Source organism: Toxorhynchites rutilus, chromosome 2, assembly GCF_029784135.1.
Source record: "Toxorhynchites rutilus septentrionalis strain SRP chromosome 2, ASM2978413v1, whole genome shotgun sequence".
Classification (NCBI taxonomy): Eukaryota; Metazoa; Arthropoda; class Insecta; order Diptera; family Culicidae; genus Toxorhynchites; species Toxorhynchites rutilus.
Window position 1 is genome coordinate 149,966,341 of NC_073745.1, and position 18,003 is coordinate 149,984,343.

The 18,003-nt window shown below is 37.1% G+C and overlaps 1 protein-coding gene across 4 annotated transcripts in view; it reads right to left on the reverse strand.

Annotated features, from left to right (window-relative positions):
• The window catches only part of LOC129770880 (uncharacterized), a 273,533-nt gene that overhangs the window by 122,776 nt on the left and 132,754 nt on the right, over nt 1-18,003 (reverse strand). For 2 of the 4 annotated variants that reach the window (XM_055774041.1, XM_055774040.1), the window contains exon 2: nt 10,551-10,608. The exons of the other annotated variants lie outside the window; for them this stretch is intronic. The gene's annotated coding sequence lies outside the window, so the exon portion shown is untranslated. The remainder of the gene's footprint in view (nt 1-10,550; nt 10,609-18,003) is intronic. 4 annotated transcript variants of the gene reach the window in all.

Below are 18,003 nucleotides of genomic sequence, written 5' to 3' on the forward strand. Positions count from 1 at the left end.
CATGATCTGATAGGTGATTCAATAGAGGTCGTTACTTGATTGACAAATCACCTGTAAGTATTCAAGGTCAAATAAACCTATACGGGGAAAATGCAGAAAGTTAGCTATTTAAAGTTATGTATGTAGTGAATGTTATATTGTTGACATCATGGTGGGGTTGACATCACACGTGATTGAGAAGCATGAACTTAACTTTCAGAATATAATACAGTTGATTGGTGTAAATCACCAATATTTTTACTGCTAAATTGTATAAGAAAAACGCAATTCACGGTAAATTTTATTGTATTATGTTTCAACGATTCAGAAGTATTGATTTCGAATTGGATGGTAAAGAACGTGAAAAGCCACAAAAAATCCAAGACAAATGGAACCAAATTTGATGTGTGGAAGTTTTAGAAGGGAAGCAATGTTTTTATTGTGGTACGACACTCCTCCCCCCCGGTGTCTTTTGCTGCCAAACAAAAAAACACAAATTTCTGCATAATTCGAGAAATAAGCAAACAAACCGATTCAAATTTGGGGGCAAGAAATGTTTTCATTGTGGTACGACACTCTTCCCACCTCTCTAAGGAGGGTGGGTTTTGTCACACAAATTGTTCGCGACCAACAGCGCGAATGTTGAGCAAGTGTGAAAATAGATTCCCTTTTTTTTGCTTATCCTTATCCCCATCCAAATCCTTTCCTCCCATTCAAAATGCAATGTATGACACATCCACAACCAGCACAGTAATACGCTGCACAGCATAACAGAAGCTGAACGCACACAAATAAATATGTGCATACAAACCGCTTCCTGCCAATATACATCTATTCCATTTCCAACCATTTACCGAGCAACATCGCTAATAAACCAGTTCCGTTTTGTTTAGAAGTTTTCCTAAGTGTTTAATTCTCCAGTGCAAGCCAAATGGTCTTCCTAAGACCAAATTCCAGTGTTCCTGAGCTATCAACATCCAGGCCTTCAGCCGAAGGATCCGCCTTATTCCTCAATGGTGTGATACACCATTTTTTGGTCCTTCGAACCGGATAGAGGAACCACAACCTTGATGACAACAATGCCGTGTTGGCTCGGCCGAGCCCGCTTCCGTTGCTCCCGGCAATTTTTGATGCGCAATCATCCGATTGCATTATTCCAACCGCTGCTGCACTAAACCGACGGGGACGTTTCACGGGTCAATAAATGTTTCTATGGTAGTTCGACACATCTACCCCCCTCTAAGGTGAGGGGGCTGCCAATGAAACATAAACTTCTGCATAACTAATCATGCGAAGAGGTGAGCGCAAACCCTAGGAATGAATCATCCGCTTCGAGACGTCATCATTTTATTATATTTTTTGTATCCAACATGTTTTTCATGTAAGACAGAAACAAGTTATTTGAAAGTGGATGAAAAGTCTTGAACGAGAATTGTGTCTTAAAATAGATTGATATTATAACGACGAATTTTGGTAGAAATAAAAGGAAATTATAAAGAGTCAATTAGAAGATTAATCAATGAACAGTTCTGCGATTGGGCCCATTAAAGTTGGCTCATTAAGAAAACGTGAATGTTTGAAGGTATTGATAACAAAAAATCAATTTTGAGCGGGACGAAGTTTACCGGGTCAGCTAGTGTTAAATGAATTCAATTTATGAATTGATGCGTGCACTAAATGCATCAATTGAAGCTTATTTTGTTCAGAACAGATAAGGAGGTGTATTTTATTTGGCCGAAATTTCAGACGAAGCACCCATTGTCATTATAGGGAAGCATTTTTTCCATGTCAACACCATGTTGTGGGGGGAATAGGGACGGACAAAAAAAGTTGCATAAAAAAAAACGTGCAAATCTTCACCAGCAGCTTTACAAAATCGTGTTCGGTACACATTTTGAAAAAAACATTTTTTGTGCGGTAGATAGGGACCGCATAAATAAAGTATCCCCCAAGAAAATAAGTCAAATCCACGCCATTCGCCGTACAAATTCCTTTTGTTTCCCTGCTTTGCGATGGGACACTTTGCCTTTTCGGTTGCGCGTGGCTGTTTTGTGCTTTTAGTTGCATATCGAAACGTGTTGCTGTGAATCATGTCATGCAAAAACTTTAAAATACTTAGAGCATTTGATGAGAGGAGGGGAATGATTTCAGAGGTGGATAATTGAGACGCAAATATGCTTTTTTCGCACTGAAATGCATATAATCGAAAAAAAAACTAAATGGACGATAACTTCGTCAAATATGATTCTTTTCATACCCTGCACAAAAAAAATCGCACAAAAAAACCGCACAAGAACAGAAAATCGCACAAAAACAATCGAGCAAAAAAAATTCTGGCAAAAAAAACCGCACAAAAACAGGTTTACTGTACATTAGATTGCCAATGAAAATGGCCATCTCGAATCTTCAAAGCGAACTTGATTAAAAATGTTGATTACCTCGAAAAACTACCCTATGCAAAATATCAGCTCAATCGGACTTCATTTACTAGTGTCGCACAGTGGTCAAAGTTTGAGTTTTTTGAAAACCGAAAAGGAGGAGTAAAGGAAATCGGGGTTTTCGAAAAAAAAATGTTGATGCCAAATGTCTTCAAATTGCATGAAACGTCGAGATCTACTGTCATCTCGAAAAGAAATTTTTGTCAAAAATCGACGCTCTGGGACTGACGTTTCGAAATACGAGGCAAAACGTATGGTTTAGGGTGCCAATGAAAATCGTCACTTCGAATTTTCATACGGGACTCCCTGCGAAATGTTAATTTGCACGATAAAATATCCTCTGCGAAGTATTAGCTTATTCGGAATTTATTTACTATTGTCGCAGATGTTGAAATTTAAGTTTTCTGAAAACCGAAAAATCACCCAAGGGGAGAGTGAAGGAAATCGGGGTTTTCAAAAAAAGTTTTTGATGCCAAATATTTTAGAATTGCATAAAACGTCGAGATTAACTGTTATCTTGAAAAAAAAATTTTTGTCAAAAATTGACTTTTCGGCACTTGGTCGTTTTTGTCTGAAAAGTCGATTTTTGACGAACTTTTTTTTTTCGAGATAACAGTAAATCTCGACGTTTCATGCAATTCTAAGACATTTGGCATCAAAATTTTTTTTTGAAAACCCCGATTTCCTTTACTCCCTCCTTGGGTGATTTTTCGGTTTTCAGAAAACTTAAATTTCCACATCTGCGACATAAGTAAATCAAGTTCGAATGAGCTAATACTTTGCAGAGGGTATTTTATCGTGCAAATTAACATTTCGCAGGGAGTCCAGTATGAAAAATCGATATGACGATTTTCATTGACACCCTAAACCATACGTTTTGCCTCGTATTTCGAAAAAAACGACAGTCCCAGAGCGTCGATTTTTGACAAAAATTTCTTTTCGAGATGACAGTAGATCTCGACGTTTCATGCAATTTGAAGACATTTGGCATCATTTTTTTTTTGAAAACCCCGATTTCGTTTACTCCCCCCTTGGGTGATTTTTCGGTTTTCAAAAAACTCAAACTTTGACCGCTGTGCGACACTAGTAAATGAAGTCCGATTGAGCTGATATTTTGCATAGGGTAGTTTTTCGTGGGAATCAACATTTTTAATCAAGTTCGCTTTGAAAATTCGAGGGTCACTTTTTCCCATACATCCATTGGCACTCTACTGTACATATATCATTGAATTTTGAACATTGAAATTTCGGGAAGGCCTATAGAATTACTACGGAACTTGCTTTCGCCGATAATCGATAAAACGAACAAGAAATTACAAAATCTTTAAGCGAGCAACAAAAAACCTGGTTACATCCCACAGTGGTACTAAACTGAAAAAAAGTCGGAAAAAGGTCCTTTTCTAAATGTAGTGGTACCATTCAGCTATCACTAGGGACTGATTTTATAGTATCTTATTATCATAAAAATGCATCGTAAAGTTACAATTACGAATATTGTCATACTAAATTCGTTATTCAAAAAGTTGGCTTGATTATAGTTGCATTAATAACAACGTTTTTCCAAGTGTTATAATACTCATTCAAATTGTATAAAATAATTCAAACAACGTGTCAAACTATTCGAATGGATGTATTTTACCACTCTTATAGCTTGATTACGCATTTAAAGTTCAATACATTGAAATAGAGAGAGCTAAAAGGCATCATGTTAAATTAAATTCCTTTTTCTTTTTAACACAGTTTAAATGTAAATAAATTAGGGGGTCTTCGTAGCCACTTGGTTAGGCGTTCGCTTACTAAGCGATCGATCGTGAGTTCAAACTCAGGACCCTCAAATGACCATCTTTGTGTTGTTACAGAATAACTATGTCCACGCAACAATCATCAGCGATGGAGATCGATCCACGGTCGAAATAAGATCGATTCATCCATACAACTGCTCTGCTCTGCAAGAAACATTGGGCTGCTGTTCTATAAATAATCCAAAAATTATCAATATCAACTGTCTCCGCTGTCCGGTCTGCTGAACAATGGAAGAACAGAAAGAATGCCCTTACGCCTAAATGGCTACTACTGTGTAATTTACCATAATGTAATGGAACAGAAAAACCTAACGCATAAAAATGGCTACTGTGTAATTTACAATTTATAGAAACATAAACATATGTACATGTACACGATTAAAACTCGGCTCTGTTACAGCTAAAATGCTAATGAGCCTAATAAATAAATAAATGGGATAAAAAAAATGTAAAGAAATTAACCCAAATTACGGATTTCAAACTGCATTCTTATTTATAGAAAAAAACATTTCGTACAAACTTCTCTTGATTAATTTTTTTTTTATTTTTCAAAACTTATACATCAGCGCTCCCTTCAAGGTGTTTTTTTGAACTAAGCTATTGTCAATTCGTTATGGCCAAGGATCATAAGATCAACCTTGTAGAAGATACAATGTTTCTAGAACGCATTTCTGAGAAGTTACAAGTGCTTCCTAGCGATGATATTATGAACTAAGCTTTGTTCGCACCATTTGGACAGGGATTTTCGAAAAAGTATTCTTGGAAAATTACCTCGATTAGTTTTGTTTTACCACTGTGTACCCTAGCGGTAAAATTGTGAATTAAACTATTGTCAACCCGATATGATCAGGGATCATAGGATAAACTTTGGATAAGACACAATGTCTATAAAAAACATTCCTGAGAAGTTATGATTTTTTCCGTTTCAATTTTTTCTGACCACTGTGCGCCCTTGCGGTGATATTATGAACTAAATCATTATCATTCCGTTATAGCCAGGGATCAGCTTTGCTGAAGACAACATGTTTCTAGGAAGCATTTTTAAGAAGTTAGGATTTTTTTTTCTTATCACTTACCACTTAAACTAATCCATTGTCTCCCCATTATGACCAGGAATCCTAAAATCAACTTTGCTGAAGACACCATGGTTCTAGAAAGCGTCTCAAATGAGCTCCTGAACAATCAATGCAGTGGTTGACGAAATGTTATTCCACTTCTGCACCTTCGAGAACAACAGTTTATCGGTGGTTTAGTGAATTTCAGATGGGCCGGACAAGAACCATAGATGCACCTCGCTCTGGAAGGCCAAAAGATGCTGCGAATCCAGAAATCGTAGAACAAGTGCATCGACTTGTTTTGAACGTTCGTAAAGTTAAGTTACGCGAGTCAGCTGAGGTCATAGGCATTTCTATTCTAAAAAAATTATAGGAGGTTGTGTTCAAGACACGACACAAGAGTTGACGTAGAACTGCGGATATTATTTTATAATGCTACGAAAATTTTGAAATAACCATACTACCAGTTTGGTCGCCCTGAAATATTTTTTGACGTAGGACTACGTCTTACATTGAAGGTGCCAAATCAGAAAACAGGTCACGTTTTTATGAAATAAAGTTAAATAGTTCGTATATGGTTTAAATTGATGAAAATTGGGAGCATTCCCATTTGCCCATACATTTGTTCTGTCCATTTGTGTGCTTTCCCAAACAGAGCTTTCAATACAGACAACTTATGCAGCCGCTAGAATAGAAACAACGAAAAGGGACAGTGAAAAGAGAATATTTGCGAAGTAAACTCTATCCTTACATAGATGTCGCTAGCGTATAAATATTGCATCTCCTCTGAGGAAAATCCTCAGAATCTTTCTGCGCCCGAAACAACAAAGGTCGCTTATTCTGCTCGTTTTGTGTTTTATGTTTCCCCTCGAGTTGTGAACGCTAGCGAATATTTCGTGTGCATCGGCTCTGTTCTGATACAACAAGCTCCTAGCTTTGTTGATGGGTTTGACCGAGAATCGAGAATCGATTTTTCATAAACGGTCATTCTCGCGATGTTTCATTTTTATCACTGCAACTGTATGCATCTGTTCGAGAGCGTATTTGATGCTTGTTGAATGGCGATGCACGGAAGATACCTCTCGTTAAATACTCAGTTTTGTGACAATGAATGAAACGTGGATCCATTACCACTCTCCTGAGTCCAATAGGTAGTCTACAGAGTGGCACTGAGCATATTTCGAATACTTAGACGTTTCGTACTACAGAAAGGGAATCGAAATGCTGGAAGCCCGCTGTACTATGTTGAGGACTAAAAACAGCTTTGCCCAAACTAAGACTATTTTCATTCAAAATCCCGGGACTTTTCAGCCCATGTAGTATATTCGATGGTTGTTTATAAATAAGACGTCGGAAAAGTTTGTATTCACACGATTAGGTCACGAGTTCAATTCTCACTCCCGACATTCTTCCAAAAATGGAAGTAAAAATGACGAACCAACCAAAATGTGTTGAAAGTCACTATAATAGAAAAAAAATTACATTCAGCATCCAACGTTGTGACGTATTGATAGTATCGTCTTATTTAAAATTCCCAATCAAATAAAAATAATCATCAGAAATCTTTTTTCAATGAGTTAGTGTTCATCATAAACAAACAGCACCAACGAGGTCTGGTCAAAATGTATCGCGAATTTTGAATTTCCACGGGTTTCGTATATTAGATTTTTGATATTTTTTTATGGCGTTATGTTGGTACTCATGTTTCTCACTTATGCTGAAAAGTTCGGCCATTTCGAATGTTCAGTTAATTTTTGAAAGTCGCTTCGTTCGTGTTTTGGTTCGTATTCCGAAAACAAGATAAAGACTCAGAGTGTCGATTATTGACAAAAAAAAAAATAGAGATGACAGTAGATCTTGACGTTCCATGCATTTTTAAGGCATTTGGTATCAAGCAATTTTTTCAAACCCCGATTTCCTTTACTGACCGGTGATTTTTCGATTTTCAAAAAAAAATAGAACTTTAACCGCTTTGCGCCATCTCTCTTAAGTCCGATTGAGCTGATAATTTGCATAAGGTGTTTTTTCGGGGTTGTGAACATTCTTTATTGGATAACGTTTTGAAATTCGAGATGACCATTTTCATTGGCACCCTAATGTACACACTTTCTCTATACATAGACTACACATAGCGAAAAAAGATAGAGCTTCTCCAGCTTTTGCTGCGAAAAATAAGAATTCGCGTTGCTTTGACAGTTTCCGCTGCCCACATCAGAAAGTTGGAACAATACAACCAAGATGGGTGCAACAAGATATAAAAACACTCAGCTTCACATCGATGGAACGATGTGAACAATATTCAAGCTTGCTGCATGATAATACATAATTTTCTGAATTTCTATTTTTACTTTACGTAATGTTCTAATATTGAATTGCATCGAGTTCTAGCCGTACTTGAACTCACATTCGTGAGTAATATAATATGAGTTTGTTTCTCCAATCTCGCAAAACTTGTTTTCGTTGTTTGACAGATTCGCATGATTTCGTAATTCAATGTGAATGACTTTAGCGAGAACATTTCGCAAGAACCAATTTCGCACCTAAAAAAATCGGTCATTCTGAAGCAAGCTTAAGACTTAAGAACGCATTGGGTTGTTCTTCGAAGTAAAAATTATAGAAGGACCATTTTTGACAATGCATTTTATTCAAGCAAATCTTTTGCTCAAAAATTAACCTCTATTTTTCATAGTTTGACGAATGGTCTGACTCCCGAATGTAATTTGCATATATGCTTCCATGTATCAGTTTTGAGGGCTAAAAATAGTCTGGAACAACGTATTTAGAAAATTATTTAGTTCCTTACAATTTAATCATCACACAAAAACTGTACGAATAAGCCTTACTTTCCCCACCTAAAATTGATTTGAAGGTATATTTTGGTATTATTTTGATGGACTTCCACAAACAAGTGAGATACACAGAATTTCTGAAACATTTGATCCCTTGGTAGTAGAAGGGCATACATCAACTAACGACATAGGTTCCTAGTATTAACGGGCTAATATATAATGAGGCTTCGCTCTTTCAAAAAAGTGCTGATATGTTCCGTTTATGGACACATAAATCAACAGCCCCTGGAATTATCTCTTTCTGAACACCCTCTGGTGAAAGCAGATCTCCACATTCTATTTTTCAACTCTATTGTTCCCCGATCCGCAAAATTAAGTCAGTTGCGCGTTGACCATTGCATGAGCCCGTTTCGTCGTATTTTTCGTATTAGATCTCGTATTTTCGGGAGGAATAATCAGTCGGTTTATAAATTTTAACTACCATGCGATGCGATGCGATGCGATGAGAGGATGTTGATGAACTTTTAGTGCCAACAGCTTAGAACCAGCGGAGCGAAACGGTTTGGTATCATTGTATGCCAAGAAGGAACAAAGGTTCACCAAGTTGGTAAATTCCCGGCGTAAAAATCAACTTAGGCTGTAATTATCTCTTTTTTATTCTAGAAATAAGCGAAAAGCAGGAATAATTCGTCGGGCAAGGGGATTTCGAGAGGGAAAATAAATACGTCGTTCGGAGCTGACTCGGTGCGTCTCGGAGCGTATTCTTTTCCCACTATTGTTTCAACTCATCTGAAACGACCCGCGACCAACGGGGTGACCGAGTCGAAGAGCCCAGAGGCTTTTTGAATGTGGGATAATTTTTATCATTAGTCGCAGTTTGCTGTCGAAGCTTCGTGTGGGGATGATACGATTAAATTTATAACTCTATATCGAAAAGCGGAACCTCTTTATCTTGTGTTGCGAAACAACACCCATCAAGGTTAAGGAAGTTATAAAAAACGTTAATGGAACTGGACAGCACAAATTCACGGAAGCGCTTTGTCATGGTTGAATAATCTCGTTCTCGTAATATGTTGATCGAGCATTCTCATTTTTCGGAACAAAACATTGATTCTCCTGCAGGTTACCGTCATTTTTTCTATTCATTTCCATCTGGAATGTATAAACATGTATTCATACTTCATTGCTTCATTAGCTTGGCTCTCCCTCGCCAGCACTAATTTCCAGGTCAACACTTGTTTGTCGCGCATAATAGCGCAGGCTTAGCATATCTCAGCTCCTGGTTTCGTTTCATTTAGACAAGTTGAAGAATCCAAGCCGAGCACCACTGCACGATAGTCGAGCTAAAACGCTAGAGAAAAACAGCGAACACGAACCATCTTAGAAGCTGGATAAATGATAAATTTGACGCTAATTACTCGTCTTTTGTTTGTGGAGGAAGAGGCACCATAAATTCATCAAATGTATTCATTTCATTTCGCTTGTCTGTGGCGGTTCGAGCCGCTTGCTCATTATCATTTGCTAAGGCTCGAATCCAGACCCCAATCCAGCAAAGAAAGTTAAGATATTTAAAACATCTGAAAATGGCGGTGGTTCGAACCTTCTGCGCCCAAAGCAACAATTACGATCAATCAAACAGCCAAACAATGTCATAATTATTGCGCGAACTTATGTTGTATCCGAAAAGGGGTGGCACTGATGCAGATGGAGGAGTGCTTAAATTGGATTATTTGTTGTTGACGTTTGTTTGCGTTCGTGCGAATCTCGTTAGGAATTTTGCGAGGTCTTGAATCGTGGGGGCATTAACAGCGGCTGAGGAAGATCAAGTAGCAAAGCAGAGATGTGATTGACACTATGTATGAGGAAAGGTTAAACTCGGTTTTATGTATATCAACTAGGAGGATGATGATTTTTCCCATTCGCCATGTGAATCTTGCATTCTCAGCCATCATATCATTATGTAAATATTTGTTGAGTTTTGATTATACGGTGTAATTAAAATTGTTACCCTTCCTTTTGTGGGGGATGTATTTCTCTTCCAACCAGATAGGGAAGGGTTTGCTCAACAGAATGGTTAACAATAAATCGAATGGTTTATGTTTCTTGTTTCATAGCTGTGTTCTGCTTTATATTTTAACTAATATGAACGTATAGTTTGTTTCTGTCACCTGTTTTGGATAGTGAAAGTAGAGCTTCGCGAGTTTTTTTTAAACCTCTAAAATATAAGGTGCATATTCCTCGCGCTTTGAAAATTGGATTCAATATGGAAAGCAATAATCAGCATAATCAGTGCTGTTTGCTGATACCTCAACGATATTTCATTTAAAATCCAATATTCAAATGTTTGTAACATCTTCGACGAAGATTTTGTTACTTATAATCATGGAAATACAAGGATTAGCTAAAGAAGCGCGCAAGACGTATATTTCGTTTTGACCCATACAATTTGAATTATCTTCCACTTACATGGTAAACCTTCCACCTTACCTTACAACCCCGAACTAGCTACCGAGGACTTTTTTCTTCTCCCGAATCAAATCAAAACCTGGAAGGAACAAAACAAACGGTGTAACGATCAAAGCAGTGATGCCAATCTAGAGAGCCTATAAACAATTATAGGCTTGGTATGGTATTGAATTAGAGTGGCTTTAAACTCTGAGAGTTCCTAGAAAAAAAAAAACAATGATAAAAACTCCGGTAACGCAAGGTTCATATGTCGAAGACAATGGCGTAGCGTGGCATGGTGACACCCGGGGCAATTGTCTTAGGTGTCATCCCTTAAATCAAACCTTGTTATCAAGTGTTAATTCGGGTTTTTATGGAAATAAAATTGATCGAACCCAGAAACATATTTATTCTAATATTAAATGAAAGGATAAAAAAATCATAATATCTTCACGCGCCTCGATAAAACAGCAGCAAATTTTCTGAACAAGAAATCAATATCAATAGGTATCAGTAGGGTAACACGGGGTTAGTTGGACATACGGGGTGATTTGGACCAGCCCATTATCTCAAAAATACGGTTCAACTTGGATTTTTTATAATGTCATCTTCTTTTATTAATGAAATGTATGTAACTAACGTAAAAAAACATTGGTAAAATTTGTCAGGTGGAAGGAAATGGTAGCATGAACACAACAAGCACTTTGATTGTCAAAAAATATGAATTTTCCGATCGTGGCTTTAAGGTTTTTCTCGCTGTTTAAACAAACTTTTCGTGTATTGGGCAGTAAAGTTCTGTTTGCCTACAGAAGAGGAACAATTTGATGTAGCGAAACTGTAAGTTTGATAACAATAAATGAAATTAATTGCATTTTAATTTTTGCATATTGTATGGGGTGACATGGACGCGTTTCTGTGGGGTGAATTGGTCCTACAGGTTTGAGGCTTTTCTTTGGTCTAATTGATTCCAGATGCCGCTGAATTACAAAAAGAGGATGGGCAGACAACTTTGGAAGAAGGAGGAGCTTGAAAGAGCAACGCAGGCCATCAAGAACGGATATTCTTTGACCAAGCATCGAAAGTGTTTGAAAATGCTTGAACAGTAGTGAAAAAATCCATGCAAAATTCGAGATGGTCTCAATCCAATTTTTTTTTTACTACGTTGAGCCTCGCGTCGGTCCATGGGGACTGATACTGAATTTTCCATTTGATTACCGCCGGTCTCATTGGTCGGATAGCTAGAAAATTATGTTAAGAAAAGTCCTCTATCTTTACATCGGACCTATCTATCGAACTTTTGTGAGCTAAACGGAATATTCCTCGTCGGACCTCTAGCCGGAGTGTGGAGCATGTCTAACCACTGCAAACAGTTTTTAATTAATTTCATTATTTTTTTTTTTTGAAGAGCCTCTAGGAGATACCATAAAAACGCAAACGGTTAGTAACATCTTCAAACTAACTTCAAAATTTGGAATCTTTCCTTGGAGGTCCCACAATTTCCATTCTACACTTGACAAAACAATTGGAGGAACAGAGTGCGAAGCAGAAATGTTAACGTCATTTTTGAAATGTTGTAACTTCGTGAAAAATGAACGCATGGAAATCATTTTAAAGCTTAAACTTTCAAGTTTAGATATAGTTTAGGGAATGAAAGTTTTGAATCGTACATTTCGAGAATACGCATAGCATTTAGAATAGTGCTGCTATAATTAACTCCAAACTTTGATCGATTAGCTAAAAAAAATGTGAGCGGATTTTTTCAAATGAAACGTTCACAGGGATTTAGGGGATACACTCGGCAAAAAAATTACCTGCAAACAGCAGAACTTACTTCAACATTTGCATAATTACAGCAAATTTTGAGACTATAAAAATCCTGTTTTTGGCACGTTTTTTAAATCAACAACAAATTATCTTTGTATATCATTTAGTGTTGTTTTTTGCCTGTCCATTTGCGGTGTAATAATCATTTATTTAATAAGTCATTATCAAACACGAAGAGAAAATTTTTCTTCAAAAAAAATATTTTTGTATTGAAAGGTCCTACAGAAACGTTATAGGCTTTCGAATGAAAGTTGGTTAATAAAGTTCAATGGATTTGCTATTGATTTAGCTGGCAGAAAATTGTGTTAGTCTACAAAATAACTAAAAAACGGAAAGAATTTTTGTTAATTTTTTTCCGATATATTTTTCCACTATATCCACACACACCATAATAAAAATACGTTCGTATAATATTACTGAACTTTAAGCTATAAAACAAGGTACATCCCATCTCCATGCGTTTTTTTTTGATGTTACAACATTTCAAAAATCGCCTTAAAATTTCAACTTCGAACTCTATCCTTCTAATTTTTTTTATCGAGTGTATTATTCATTCCCCATCCAACTTATGTATGTGAAGCATCGCGAAATAAACTATCCATTATTTAGTAAGTATTCCAGTGTGTTTTTTTTATTTTTTCACTGGACAATATCATCAATCACTGACGCGTGATGTTTCATTAAAAAAAAACATGAAGGATTTTTTGAAACTTATCGTCGGACCGCCCCCTTTCCCCCCTACACTACGCCACTGGTTCGATGTATATAATTGTTTGATATCTTTTTTTACTTTGAGAACTTCGAGACCAGTCTAGTAACTTTGTGAAAACACCCATTTTGGTATGAAATTCACGAAATTATTAACGTTTTTGACTGCGGAGGAGCGCGACAGCGCTTTTCTTGTTTTATGTTAACATTTTTGACTTGGCTCCTTTTGATGTAGGATTTCGTTTTTGGGAACATTAAACCTTAAACCTTCAAATCATGTGATTTATGTATGTATTGTGGTCAGAAAATTAAAAGAAATAGGATTCCAACTCATTTCACCTCCCCCTATTCCCCAGACTTGGCTCCATCGTGAATGTGAATGTGAATGACCGGTAAAAGAATTATTCAAAAGGGAGGTGATTCCTGAAACGATTGACTGGGCCTCCTAAACCAAGCCGTCAAAAACGAGCGCTAATGGTGTACAATTTTTTGCATCAATGCCACTGAAAATCAATCGTAGTTAGACATCGTACACCATCGCACCCATGCAAAAAAGCGATGACAATAAATTGTATTCATGCTGCGGCGAACTATCAGTTGATCCTCTGCAACCGTGCAGATGAGACGTGACAAATTATTTGCTTCTAGATGCATCTTCAGAATATGCACAAGCTCATATTCGTAGTTTAGAACTTGTACCAACGCGCAGGAGCAAATAAATAAATAAATAAATAAATAAAATAAATGAATAAAAAGACGGGTTGGAAATATCGGGGACATAACCGCAGATACGTAGGACCACACCAAGGGTAATCAATTGAAAAAACTTATCGAATATCCCAGTAGTTTTAGAATACATCGCATAACTCGTAATAACTTGCAATAACTCTTTTATGAAAGGTTTGAAGGCCCTTAAAAGTGCCAACGGATTCATTATCATTAATAGATTCATTATTGTGTCCCCAAATTTTCATTGGCACCCCACTACTCCCCCATTTCGTAATACGAAGCTCAATGCCGTCAACGCGGATGGGTCAGGTTCAGGTGTGGTAACAGAGTATGAATCATTCGTCCCGCGTAGTTCGTATGATTCAGCTGCTTCATGATGCATGGGGGGTTCGACAGAAAGCCAAAGAGAAATACAAACGTTCAGCACCGGAAGCGATCATGACGTTTTGGTTCGAAAGCTTGTGTATCATGATGTGCTAATCGAAGCAGAATTGTTTCGTTCCCGTTTTTGTAATGATACGTAGCATGTAACAATAAACGAATACCACTGGGGGGACTACTGCAAGATCATATTTGAACAAACGAAAGTGAGTTATTCAATTAAGCGTTCAATAGGCAAATACTGCAGAACGACAACAGAAAGTCCGAAATCGGTTGTGTGTGGGGAGGGTGGTAGAGTAGCAACCGCATCGAAACATATTTTAACCATTACTTTCCAACTGAATAATACAGCTTTCAATGCTGGAAAGTATCTTATTCGCACCCGGGTTGAATTGCTCACGCAACTTTCAATCCAGACTACAGCGAACACAATATTTATATGGTGACTTCATTTCACGAAAATAAATCTTTCAGTTCGGAGAAGGCCAATAGGCCTAAAACATTCCTTAATTCGCACAAGATCTCTCCCGGCAATAACATTTTAAAACTCAATTAACTTTTTATCAATTCGGATATTTCTTTAGAATGTATCGACCTTTTTTGAATAATTCTTTAGTAAGAAGGCCTCTTTCCAGGACCACCAAGGGTTGCGTTGTTTTATGTAAACAACTGAAGAATCCTTGTTCTCACGAGAAATAAACACAGGCTAGCCATAAGTCGAAATTTGTAAATTGACGTAATGTCATCATTCATTCACAACTCTCCCTCCGCAACGAATCCGCGTCGAGAAAAACCTCTGCTCGCTGTCTGAAGAATGGTTTTTTCCCAGATGCAAATTGTCATAATTCTATTTTTTTTTGTTTATTTTATAAAGATCTTAACTTTTGCAGTTCAGTCACCTCTCGCCTTCAAAAAGGTCCTTCTGGGGAAACTAACGCTAAATTCTAACTATCAGCCTTGAAGAAAACCGTTTGCTGCCGTCGCTAGCTAGATGACTAATGAATCGAGAATGAGGCGATTATATTTTATTCCACTATTATATTTTATATTATATGTTATTCCGCATTTCTTTACCACATCAATCTACCTTCGGCAGCACATGAAAACAACAACAATAGGAGGAGGAGGTATTAACACTAAAACTACCACGAGGGGTCAAATGACCCATTTTAAACTTTTAATCAAAATTTTCTTGTAAATTACATTGTCACAACATCATTTGCCTACACTACTTTTCCTAAAACATACATCGAATGTATTTTTCAGTGTTTATTCCTCTCTTGTATTTTTTTTTACTGAGAAATATATGTAATATGCCCTAACTACCGCAATGGGTCATTTGACCCTTGCAAACATTTATATGATATCAGAAAGATGTGTATGTGTGGTTGTGATACAAAACTATTGCATTGCTGACTATCCAAGCGTGCTAACAGTAACCATTCCCAGCTACAGTGCTATTTTGCGTGTCAAAAATTGTAATTTCAATATTTTGCTAATAATTGTTATCCCAAAATGTCCAAATATATAGGAGAAATATGGTATGCCATGTTTCTCAACAAAACTTTATAAATCGAGTCATTGTTCACTAACTATTTACAAAAGGGTCACTTGATCCGCTGTGGTAGGAATAGGTATACATGAAACATCGGTAGGTTTAGTGTTAAATAACGAGACTGCGCGCCAGGAGGGCGCCCTAGAGGAGTGGGGGGAAAACGAATAGTGCGTTCGGTAGCTTGAAGTGTCTGCTATAAACGCACGAAAACACGTTTTTGTCACTATAGTAGTTTGCGAGCAGCAGTTGTTTGAATGGAACGTGGTTTGCAGTGCGCGTCGGAAATCATGTGTGACGAAAAACACAAACAACAACGCACCTGCCCATAACGCGCTGTCGGTGAATCAATCTTTAGCCGATAAGGGCATTCCAGTGCTCGAACATGCCCCGTTCTCGCCTGATCTAGCCCCATGCGACTTTTTTCTATTCCCCAAGATCAAATCCGTATTGAAAGGTACCCGATTTCAGTCCGTAGAAGAGGCGAAGGAAAAAGCGACGCGGCTTTTGAACGCCATCACAAAAGTAGAGTTTCATGACTGCTTCGAACAATGGAAAAAACGTATGGAAAGGTGTGTGAGGAGCCAAGGGGAGTATATTTTGAAGGGAAGCATATCATTATACCGTAATTTTTAAATTATAACCCTTTTGCGTAACCAGTCTCGTTATTTAATAGCCATACCTCGTGTGTGCGTAGGATGCAAAACACAGAAGCACTCTCTCCCAGACTCTCCCAGAAGCACTCTCTCCCAGACCATATCACGAGAGCGGAGAGCCAACGTTTTCCGGTGGAAACGTGCCTTTGGACGCTTGAACATGCAAGTCCATATCGAAAACTATTTTGGAAAAATAGTCCTGAAAAAAAATTGATAAATTAATTCCCTCTGCTTGGCTTGATAAAACATGGTTGCGACAGGAGCGGAGCTGCTGCCGATGTTGTTGCTGAGGATGTTATTATTGATTTCGCAGTTTTGGTTTGGATTCGATTTTGCTGTTTCGATTTTCCTGTTGTTTAGGTTGGATTTAACTACTCTATTTCCTGTTTGGGTTCTTCTTTCTGGCGTTAACTACATACATAACGGTTAGAAAAAGACGGATCGCTCCGCATCGAGGCAGCAATCTTTATATATACTAGCTGGTTGGGGCATCACACAGAGGTGGGGCATGCGAAGCAATGTTCTGCTTCTCTTCAGTTGCTGAAAGATGTGCCATATATTCCATTTTTCCTTTGTTTGATACAAAACCTAACCATTGTATGTGATATCAGCATTAGGAAAGACTGTTGTCTGCTCGTCAGTTTTTGCAAAACAGAGGTTGACTAGAGCGAACCCAATATTTATATGTTGGATTCATTTTATCGTTTTTTCTTGTTTGCTTTACATATAATGATATTACGATTGCTTTCGCAGTGATACTGATATATTCAAATTGTATTTCTTTGGTATTTTAGTCGCTCCTTTGGGTCGGTACAATTTGAGGAATACAAATCGTGCCAACCAGAACGTGGGATTAGCGCGTTCAAATAACGCTTGACACTTTATATTTATTCTATTTTTCGTCTCAAAAATATTTTTTCTTTATCGTGATATATGCGTAGAAATATTTGCAATGGACTGATGCAAACTTCTTTGCGATCTAGCAAGAAATAGTCCTATATTCAGTTTAAAGATTTTCATTTTACACCCCATACAGTTAGACGAAGTCCTACGTCAAATGTTTAAATGTAATGTTATTTCTGGGCTTCATTACATGTTCAGGAAAAAATAACGAACTTTATTGTTCTGGTAAGTCAAATAAATTCTCTTAATGTGTTGTACGACTCGTTAATTGGCATTTAACTGTTACTTTCGCTGTTATTTAAATTACAAGATACACTCAATTCTGTCCTAACCACTGGTAATATTGGACTGGGAAAGTTGATTTCCCAAACATTTCAAATATTGGTAATCCGTGAATCTTTACAAAAAGCCTCTTGAAGTATAACTCACTGCACATGTATAATAATTACTTTTAATTCCACCGTCAAATGATAACCGAAGACATGAATGTAAATTCAGCGTAATCTTTTCAATACTGTTAACAATAATTATCTATATTAGCCATAAACAAACTATCGTTTCATCTGAAAATGATTTGGTACTAAATCGTTCATCGCTGTCAACAATACAATGAGTTAATATAAAGTTTTCATATTAAGAACGATTTGTCAAATCCCTCGGCACTCACCTAACACAGAGCTCTTTCACTGTTTTATTTGCTATTTATTCAGATCAAATACATCTACACAAACCAAGATGAAAA